General features: G+C 39.4%; 1 non-coding gene across 1 annotated transcript; it reads right to left on the reverse strand.

Annotated features, from left to right (window-relative positions):
- Positions 1-10,376: 10,376 nt before the first annotated feature.
- Positions 10,377-10,484, reverse strand: LOC130984019 (small nucleolar RNA R71). Its single transcript, XR_009087980.1, has one exon. It is a non-coding gene; the product is annotated as a small nucleolar RNA R71 (small nucleolar RNA).
- Between the last annotated feature and the right edge of the window lie 464 nt (positions 10,485-10,948).

Raw genomic sequence — 10,948 nt, forward strand, 5'->3', positions numbered from 1 at the left:
TTCTGAATGGAGCATCATAGGTATCTTCTATGATGGTCTGTCTAAACTGTCCAAGATGTCATTGGATAGCTCTGTTGGAGGATCTCTTCATCTGAAGAAGACGCCTGCAGAAGCTCAAGAGCTCATTGAAATGGTTGCAAATAACCAATTTATGTACACTTCTAAAAGGAATCCTGTGAATAATGGGACGAATCAGAAGAAAAGAGTTCTTGAGATTGATACTCTGAATGCCATATTGGCTCAGAACAGCAAGTCAATATGATTTCTCAAAGTCTGTCTAGAATGCAAGCTGCACCAGGCAGTACTAAGGATGCTTCATCTGAAGAAGAAGCTTATGATCTTGAGAACCCTTCAATGGAATAGGTGAATTACATGGGAGAACCCTATGGAAACACCTATAATCCTTCATGGAGAAATCATCCAAATCTCTCATGGAAGGATCAACAGAGACCTCAACAAGGTTTCAACAACAATAATGGTGGAAAAACCAGGTTTAGCAATGGCAAGCCTTTTCCATCATCTTCTCAATAACAGACAGAGAATTCTAAGCAGAGCCACTCTGACTTAGCAACCATGGTCTCTGATCTAATCAAAACCACTCAAATATTTCATGACTGAAACAAGGTCCTCCATTAGAAATTTGGAGGCACAAGTGGGACAGCTGAGCAAGAAAATTACTGAACTCCCTCCTAGTACTCTTCCAAGCAATACAGAAGAGAATCCAAAAGGAGAATACAAGGCCATTAACATGACCCACATGGCTGAACTTGGAGAGGAGGAAGAGGCAGTGATCGCCACTGAGGAAGACCTCAATGGACGTCCACTGGCCTCCAGTGAGTTCCCTAATGAGGAACCATGGGAATCTAAGGCTCATAATGAGACCATAGAGATTCCATTGGATTTACTTCTGCCATTCATGAGCTCTGATGAGTATTCTTCCTCTGAAGAGGATGAAGATGTCACTGAAGAACAAGTTGCCAAGTACCTTGGAGCAATCATGAAGCTAAATGACAAGTTATTTGGTAATGAGACTTGGGAGAACGAACCTCCTTTGCTCACCAAAGAACTGGATGACTTGTCTAGGCAGAAATTACCTCAAAAGAAACAGGACCCTGGGAAGTTCTCAATACCTTGTACCATAGGCACCATGACCTTTAAGAAGGCTCTGTGTGACTTAGGGTCAAGTATAAACCTCATGCCTCTCTCTGTAATGAAGAAGCTAGGGATCTTTGAGGTGCAAGCTACAAGAATCTCACTAGAGATGGCAGACAATTCAAGAAAATAAGCTTATGGACTTTTAGAGGATGTTTTGGTGAAAGTTGAAGACCATTACATCCCTACTGATTTTATAGTCCTAGAGACTGGGAAGTGCATGGATGAAACCATCATCCTTGGCAAACCCTTCCTAGCCACAGCAAAGGCTGTGATTAATGTTGACAGAGGAGAATTGATCATTCAAGTGAATGTAGAATCCTTTGTGTTTAAGGCTCAAGGATATCCCTTTGTTACCATGGAGAGGAAGCATGAAGAGCTTCTCTCAAAATAGAGTCAAACAGAGCCCCTACAGTCAAACTCTAAGTTTAGTGTTGGAAGGCCACAACCAACTTCTAAGTTTGGTGTTGAACCCGCACATTCAAACTCTAAGTTTGGTGTTGGGAGGTTCCAACATTGCTCTGAGTATCTGTAAGGCTCCATGAGAGCCCACTGTCAAGCTACTGACATTAAAGAAGCGCTTGTTGGGTGGCAACACAATGTTATATTTATCTATTTTCCTTTGTTATTTTATGTTTTCTGTAGGTTGATGATCATGGGAAGTCACAAAATCAATTGAAAAAGCAAAAACAAAATGAAAAACAGAAAGAAAAATAGCACACCCTGGAGGAAAACCTTGCTGGCGTTTAAACGCAAGTAAGGGCAGCAAATGGGCGTTTAACGCCCAGTCTGGCACCATTCTGGGCGTTTAACGCCAGAAAGGGGCACCAGACTGGCGTTAAACGCCAGGAAAGGGCAAGAAGCTGGCGTTAAACGTCAGAAATGGGTACCAGCCCGGCGTTTAACGCCAGAATTGGCATAAAGAGCATTTTTGCTCGCCACTTGGTGCAGGGATGAATTTTCCTTGACACCTCAAGATCTGTGGATCCCACAGGATCCCCACTTACCCCACCACTCTCTCTCTTCTTCACTCATTTACCAATCACCTCAACACCTCTTCCCCAAAAACCCCTCACCTATCAAATCCCACTATTCTCTTCACCACTCACATCCATCCTTCATAAAACCCCACCTACCTCACCATTCAAATTTAAACCACTTTTTCTCCCAAACCCACCCATAATGGCCGAACCATACACCCCCTCTCCATTCCTATATAAACCCATCTTCACTCCTTCATTTTCACACAACCTAAACACTACTTCTCCCCCTTGGCCGAACCACAAAGCCACCTCCATCTCCTCTATTTCTTCTTCTTCTACTCTCTTCTTCCTTCTTTTGCTCGAGGACGAGCAAACCTTCTAAGTTTGGTGTGGTAAAAGCATTGCTTTTTGTTTTTCCATAACCATTTATGGCATCTAAGGTCGGAGAAACCTCTAGAAAGAGGAAAGGGAAGGCAAAAGCCTCCACCTCCGAGTCATGGGAGGTGGAGAGATTCATCTCAAGGGTGCATCAAGACCACTTCTATGAATTTGTGGCCATGAAGAATGTGATCCCCGAGGTCCCTTTCAAACTCAAAAAGAGTGAATATTCGGAGATCCGACATGAGATCCGAAGAAGAGGTTGGGAAGTCCTTACCAACCCCATTCAGCAAGTTGGAATCTTAATGGTTCAAGAGTTCTATGCCAATACATGGACCAGCAAGAACCATGATCAAAGTGTGAACCCGGACCCAAAGAATTGGCTTACAATGGTTCGGGGGAAATGCTTAGATTTTAGTCCGGAAAATGTAAGGTTGGCATTCAACTTGCCCATGATGCAAGGAGATGAACACCCTTACACTAGAAGGGTCAACTTTGATCAAAGGTTGGACCAAGTCCTCATAGACATTTGTGAAGAGGGCGCTCAATGGAAGAGAGATTCAAGAGGGAAGCCGGTTCAACAGAGAAGGCATGACCTCAAGCCCGTGGCTAGGGGCTGGTTGGAGTTTATCCAACGCTCAATCATTCCCACTAGCAACCGGTCTGAAGTTACTATAGACCGGACCATCATGATTCATAGCATCATGATTGGAGAGGAAGTAGAAGTTCATGAGGTTATAGCCCAAGAACTTTATAAAGTGGCAGACAAGTCCTCTACCTTGGCAAGGTTAGCCTTTCCTCATCTCATTTGTCACCTCTGTTATTCAGTTGGAATTAACATAGAGGGAGACATCCTCATTGATGAGGACAAGCCCATCACTAAGAAAAGGATGGAGCAAACAAGAGATCCCACTCATCATGAAATCCCTGAGATACCTCAAGGGATGCACTTTCCTCCACAAAACTATTGGGAGCAAATCAACACCTCCCTAGGAGAATTAAGTTCCAACATGGGACAACTAAGGGTGGAGCACCAAGAACATTCCATCCTTCTCCATGAAATTAGAGAAGATCAAAGAATCATGAGAGAGGAGCAACAAAGGCAAGGAAAAGACATTGAGGAGCTTAAGCACTCCATAAGATCTTCAAGAGCAAGAACAAGCTGCCATCACTAAGGTGGACCCGTTCTTTAATTTCCTTGTTCTTTATTTTCCTGTTTTTTGAATTTTTATGCTTATGTTTATCTATGTTTGTGTCTTATGATCATTAGTGTCTTAGTGTCTATGCCTTAAAGTTATGAATGTCCTATGAATCCATCACCTTTCTTAAATGAAAAATGTTTTTAATTGAAAAAGAGAAGAATTGCATGAATTTTGAATTTTATAACAGATTAATTATTTTGATGTGGTGGCAATACTTTGACTTCTGAATGTATGCTTGAACAGTGCATATGTCTTTTGAATTTGTTGTTCATGAATGTTGGCTCTTGAAAGAATGATGAAAAAGGAGACATGTTACTGAGGATTTGAAAAATCATAAAAATGATTCTTGAAGCAAGAAAAAGTAGTGAATATTCAAAAAAATGAAAAAAAAAGGAAGAGAAAGAAATAAAGTTGTGATCCAAGGCAAAAAGAGTGTGCTTAAGAACCCTGGACACCTCTAATTGGGGACTCTAGCAAAGCTGAGTCACAATCTGAAAAGGTTCACCCAGTTATGTGTCTGTGGCATGTATGTATCCGGTGGTAATACTGGAAGACAGAGTGCTTTGGGCCACGGCCAAGACTCATAAAGTAGCTGTATTCAAGAATCATCAGACTTAACTAGGAGAATCAATAACAATATCTGGATTCTGAGTTCCTATAGAAACCAATCATTTTGAATTCCAAAGGATAAAGAGAGATGCCAAAACTGTTCAGAGGCAAAAAGCCAAAAGCCCCGCTCATTTAATTAATACTGATCTTCATAGATGTTTTTTGAATTCATTGCATATTCTCTTCTTTTCATCTTATTCGATTTTCAGTTGCTTGGGGATAAGCAACAATTTAAGTTTGGTGTTGTGATGAGCGGATAATTTATACGCTTTTTGGCATTGTTTTTAGTATGTTTTTAGTTTATTTTAGTTAGTTTTAATTATATTTTTATTAGTTTTAGTTAAAATTCACTTTTCTGGACTTTACTATGAGTTTGTGTGTTATTCTGTGATTTCAGGTATTTTCTGGCTGAAATTGAGGGACCTGAGCAAAAATCTGATTCAGAGGCTGAAAAGGACTGCAGATGCTGTTGGATTCTGACCTCCCTGCACTCGAAGTGGATTTTCTAGAGCAACAAAAGCCCAATTGGCGCGCTCTCAACTGCGTTGGAAAGTAGACATCCTGGGCTTTCCAGCAATGCATAATAGTCCATACTTTGCCCGCGATTTGATGGCCCAAACCAGCGTTCCAAATCAGCTCAAAACTGCCCAGCGTTAAACGTCGGAACTGGCACAAGAATGGGAGTTAAATGCCCAAACTGGCACAAAAGCTGGCGTTTAACTCCAAGAAAAGTCTCTACACATGAAAGCTTCAATGCTCAGCCCAAGCACACACCAAGTGGGCCCGGAAGTTGATTTTTATGTCATTTACTCATCTTTGTAAACCCTAGGCTACTAGTTCTCTACAAATAGGACATTTTGCTATTGTATTATCATCTTTGGACATCTAGTTCTTAGATCAGATCTTGGTTCTTTTGTTTCCCTCTCTGGGGCCGAAGCCAATGATCACTATTATCACTTATGTATTTTCAACGATGGAGTTTCTACACACCATAGATTAAGGTGTGGAGCTCTGCTGTACCTCGAGTATTAATGCAATTACTATTGTTCTTCTATTAAATTCAGCTTATTCTTGTTCTAAGATATTCATTCGCACCCAAGAACATGATGAATGTGATGATTATGTGACGCTCATCATCATTCTCACTTATGAACGCGTGCCTGACAACCACTCCCGTTCTACAAGCAAACAAGGCTTGAATGTTTATCTCTTGGATTCCTTAATCGGAATCTTCGTGGTATAAGCTAGAACTGATGGCAGCATTCAAGAGAATCCGAAAGGTTTAAACCTTGTCTGTGGTATTCTGAGTAAGATTCAATGATTGAATGACTGTGACGAGCTTCAAACTCCTGAAGGCTGGGCGTTAGTGACAGACGCAAAAGAATCACTGGATTCTATTCCAACCTGATTGAGAACTGACAGATGATTAGCGGTGCTGTGACAGAGCGCGTTGAACATTTTCACTGAGAGGACGGGACTGTATCCACTGACAACGGTGATGCCCAACATACAGCTTGCCATGGAAAGGAGTAAGAAGGATTGGATGAAGATAGTAGGAAAGCAGAGAGACGGAAGGGACAGAGCATCTCCATACGCTTATATGAAATTCTCACTAATGAATTACATAATTATCTCTATCTTTATTTTATGCTTTATTCATAAATCATCCATAACCATTTGAATTCGCCTGACTGAGATTTACAAGGTGACCATAGCTTGCTTCATACCAACAATCTCCGTGGGATCGACCCTTACTCGCGTAAGGTTTATTACTTGGACGACCCAATGCACTTGCTGGTTAGTTGTGCGAAGTTGTGATAAAGAGTTGAGATTGCAATTGAGCGTACCATGTTGATGGCGCCATTGATGATCACAATTTCGTGCACTAAGATTTTGGCGCCGTTGCCGGGGATTGTTTGAGTTTGGACAACTGACGGTTCATCTTGTTGCTTAGCTTAGGTATTTTTCTTCAGAGTTCTTAAGAATGGATTCTAGTGTTTCAAGGTGATGTTCTTATCATCAACAAAGCTGATTGATTCTCATCAATTTAGCTCTTGAATGCAATGTCCTGCTGAAGCTTGGCTAGCCATGTCTAATTCCTTTAGACAAAAGCTTTAGACTAAGATTGCATAATTCCTGGAATTCTCATTAAGAATTTTGATATCCTTTTTTTCTTTCAATTTTAAAAAAAAAAATCCAAAAAAATTACAAAATCATAAAAACCAAAAATATTTTCTGTTTCTTGTTGAGTCTAGTGTCTCATTTTAAGTTTGGTGTCAATTGCATGTTTCTATTCTTCTTGCATTTTTTTCTAATTCATTCATGTGTCATAATTGATCTTCAAGTTGTTCTTGATGATTTCTGATGAGCGGATAATTTATATGCTTTTTGGCATTATTTTTAGTATGTTTTTAGTATGTTTTAGTTAGTTTTTAATATATTTTTATTAGTTTTTAGTTAAAATTCACTTTTCTGGACTTTACTATGAGTTTGTGTGTTTTTTTGTGATTTCAGGTATTTTCTGGCTGAAATTGAGGGACTTGAGCAAAAATCTGATTCAGAGGCTGAAAAGGACTGTAGATGCTGTTGGATTCTGACCTCCCTGCACTCGAAGTGGATTTTCTGGAGCTACAGAAGCCCAATTGGCGCGCTCTCAAAGGCGTTGAAAAGTAGACATCCTGGGCTTCCAGCAATGTATAATAGTCTATACTTTGCTCGAGATTTGATGGCCCAAACTGGCGTTCCAAATCAACTCAAAACTGCCCGACGTTAAACGCCGGAACTGGCACAAGAATGGGAGTTAAACGCCCAAACTGGCACAAAAGCTGGCGTTTAACTCCAAGAAAAGTCTCTACACATGAAAGCTTCAATGCTCAGCCCAAGCACACACCAAGTGGGCCCGGAAGTGGATTTTTATGTCATTTACTCATTTCTGTAAACCCTAGGCTACTAGTTCTCTACAAATAGGACCTTTTACTATTGTATTTTCATCTTTAGATCATTTTAAAATCTTTGGATCTTTGATCATCTTTTGATCACGTTTTGGGGGCTGGCCTCACGGCCATGCCTAGACCTTGTTCTTATGTATTTTCAACGGTGGAGTTTCTACACACCATAGATTAAGGTGTGGAGCTCTGCTGTACCTCGAGTATTAATGCAATTACTATTGTTCTTCTATTCAATTCAGCTTATTCTTATTCCAAGATATTCATTCGCACTCAAGAACTTGATGAATTTGATGATTATGTGACGCTCATCATCATTCTCACTTATGAACGCGTGCCTGACAACCACTCCCGTTCTACAAGCAAACAAGGCTTGAATGTTTATCTCTTGGATTCCTTGATCGGAATCTTCGTGGTATAAGCTAGAATTGATGGCGGCATTCAAGAGAATCCGGAAGGTCTAAACCTTGTTTGTGGTATTCTGAGTAGGTTTCAATGATTGAATGACTGTGACGAGCTTCAAACTCCTGAAGGCTGGGCGTTAGTTACAGACGCAAAAGAATCACTGGATTCTATTCCAACCTGATTGAGAACCGACAGATGATTAGCCGTGCCGTGACAGGGTGCGTTGAACATTTTCACTGAGAGGACGGGATTGTAGCCACTGACAACGGTGATCCCCAACATACAGCTTGCCATAGAAAGGAGTAAGAAGGATTGGATGAAGACAGTAGGAAAGCAGAGAGACGGAAGGGACAAAGCATCTCCACACGCTTATCTGAAGCTCTCACCAATGAATTACATAAGTATTTCTATCTTTATCTTTATGCTTTATTCATATATCATCCATAACCATTTGAATCTGCCTGACTGAGATTTACAAGATGACCATAGCTTGCTTCATACCAACAATCTCCGTGGGATCGACCCTTACTCGCGTAAGGTTTATTACTTGGACGACCCAGTGCACTTGCTGGTTAGTTGTGCGAAGTTGTGATAAAGAGTTGAGATTGCAATTGAGCGTACCATGTTGATGGCGCCATTGATGATCACAATTTCGTGCACCAAGTTTTTGGCGCCGTTGCCGGGGATTGTTGAGTTTGGACAACTGACGGTTCATCTTGTTGCTTAGATTAGGTATTTTTCAGAGTTCTTAAGAACGAATTCTAGTGTTTCAAGGTTATGTTCTTATCATCACCAAAGCTGATTGATTTTCATCAATTTAGCTCTTGAATGCAATGTCCTGCTGAAGCTTGGCTAGCCATGTCTAATTTCTTTAGACTAAAGCTTTAGACTAACATTGCATGATTCCTTGAATTCTCATTAAGAATTTTGATATCTTTATTTTCTTTTCCACTTAATTTTCAAAAAATCCAAAAAAATTACAAAATCATAAAAACCAAAAATATTTTATGTTTCTTGTTGAGTCTAGTGTCTCATTTTAAGTTTGGTGTCAATTGCATGTTTCTGTTCTTCTTGCATTTTTCGAATTCATGCATGTGTCTTCATCAATCTTCAAGTTGTTCTTGATGATTTCCTTGTTCTGATCTTTAAATTCTCTTGTCTTGAGTGTTTTGTTGTTTTTCATATGCATTCTCATTTTGTTAGTGTCAATGGTATGCAAACTGCTAAGTTTGGTGTCTTGCATGCATTGTTTATTTGATTTTAGTTACATTTTGATTATTAAAAAAATCCAAAAAAATTTTTAATTTGTGTCTTTTCAAGTCAATAATACAGAGAATTGAAGATTCAGAACATACAGCAGAGGAATTACACAGAAAAAGCTGGGCGTTCAAAACGCCTAGTGAAGAAGGCAAACTGGCGTTTAAACGCCAGCCAGGGTGCCTGGTTGGGCGTTTAACGGCCAAAAGGGTAGTGTTTTGGGCGTTAAATGCCAGAATGTGCACCATTCTGGGCGTTTAACGCCTGGATGGCACAAGAGGGAAGATTTTGTTTTTAATGCCAATTTTTTTCAAGTTTTCAAAATTTTTCAAAATCAAATCTTTTTCAAATCATATCTTTTCAATCAAATCTTTTTCAAAATCAATTTCTTTCTATTTTCAAAAATACTTGCTATCAATTAATGATTTGATTCAACATTTCAAGTATGTTGCCTTTTCTGTTGAGAAAGGTTTAATGTCTGAATCATATCTTTTCTTGTTAGCCAAGTCATTAATTTTTAAAATCAAATCTTTTTAAATTGTTTTTCAAATCATATCTTTTCAATCATATCTTTTCAATCATATCTTTTTAATTTCTAATTTCAAAATATTTTTCAAAAATCACTTAATTTCTTTTCCACTCTTAGTTTTCGAAAATCAATTAGTGTTTTTTTTCAAAATATTTTTAAAATGTTTTTAATTTATTTTCAAAAATTTCTTCCCCTCTTCTCACATCCTTCTATTTATGGACTAACACTCCTCCTCAATGAACAATTCGAACTCCATCTCTTTTGATAAGTTCAAATTCTTCTACCTCTCCTTCTATTTTTCTTTTCCTCTGACACCTCAAGGAATCTCTATACTGTGACATAGAGGATTCCATATTTTCTTGTTCTCTTCTCTTTCATATGAGCAGGAGCAAAGACAAAAGCATTCTTGTTGAGGCTGACCCTGAACCTAAAAGGACCTTGAAGCGAAAGCTAAGAGAAGCTAAGGCACAACTCTCTGTAGAGGACCTAACAGAAATCTTTAAAGAAGAAGAAGACATGGCAGCCGAAAACAACAACAATGCCAACAATGCAAGGAAGGTGCTGGGTGACTTTACTGCACCTACTTCCGACTTCTATGGGAGAAGCATCTCTATCCCTTGGAGCAAACAACTTTGAGCTTAAGCCTCAATTAGTTTCTCTAATGCAACAGAATTGCAAGTTCTATGGACTTCCATTGGAAGATCCTCATCAGTTTTTAGCTGAATTCTTGCAAATCTGTGACACTGTCAAGACTAATGGGGTTGACCCTGAGGTCTACAGACTTATGCTTTTCCCTTTTGCTATAAGAGATAGAGCTAGGATATGGTTGGACTCACAACCTAAAGAAAGCCTGAACTCTTGGGAAAAGCTAGTCAGTGCCTTCTTGGCAAAGTTCTTTCCACCTCAAAAATTGAGTAAGCTTAGAGTGGAAGTCCAAAACTTTAGACAAAAGGAAGGAGAATCCCTTTATGAAGCTTGGGAAAGATACAAACAATTGATCAGAAAGTGTCCTTCTGACATGCTTTCTGAATGGAGCATCATAGGTATCTTCTATGATGGTCTGTCTGAACTGTCCAAGATGTCTTTGGATAGCTCTGCTGGAGGATCTCTTCATCTGAAGAAGATGCCTGCAGAAGCTCAAGAACTAATTGAAATGGTTGCAAATAACCAATTCATGTACACTTCTGAAAGGAATCCTGTGAACAATGGGACAAATCAGAAGAAAGGAGTTCTTAAGATTGATACACTGAATGCCATATTGGCTCAGAACAAAATATTGACTTAGCAAGTCAATTTGATTTCTCAAAGTCTGTCTGGAATACAAGCTGCACCAGGCAGTACTAAGGACACTTTATCTGAAGAAGAAGGTTATGATCCTGAGAACCCTTCAATGGAAGAAGTGAATTACATAGGAGAACCCTATGGAAACACCTATAATTCTTCATGGAGAAATCATCCAAATCTCTCATGGAAGGATCAACAGAGACC

This window comes from Arachis stenosperma, chromosome 5 (assembly GCF_014773155.1).
Source record: "Arachis stenosperma cultivar V10309 chromosome 5, arast.V10309.gnm1.PFL2, whole genome shotgun sequence".
NCBI lineage: Eukaryota > Viridiplantae > Streptophyta > Magnoliopsida > Fabales > Fabaceae > Arachis > Arachis stenosperma.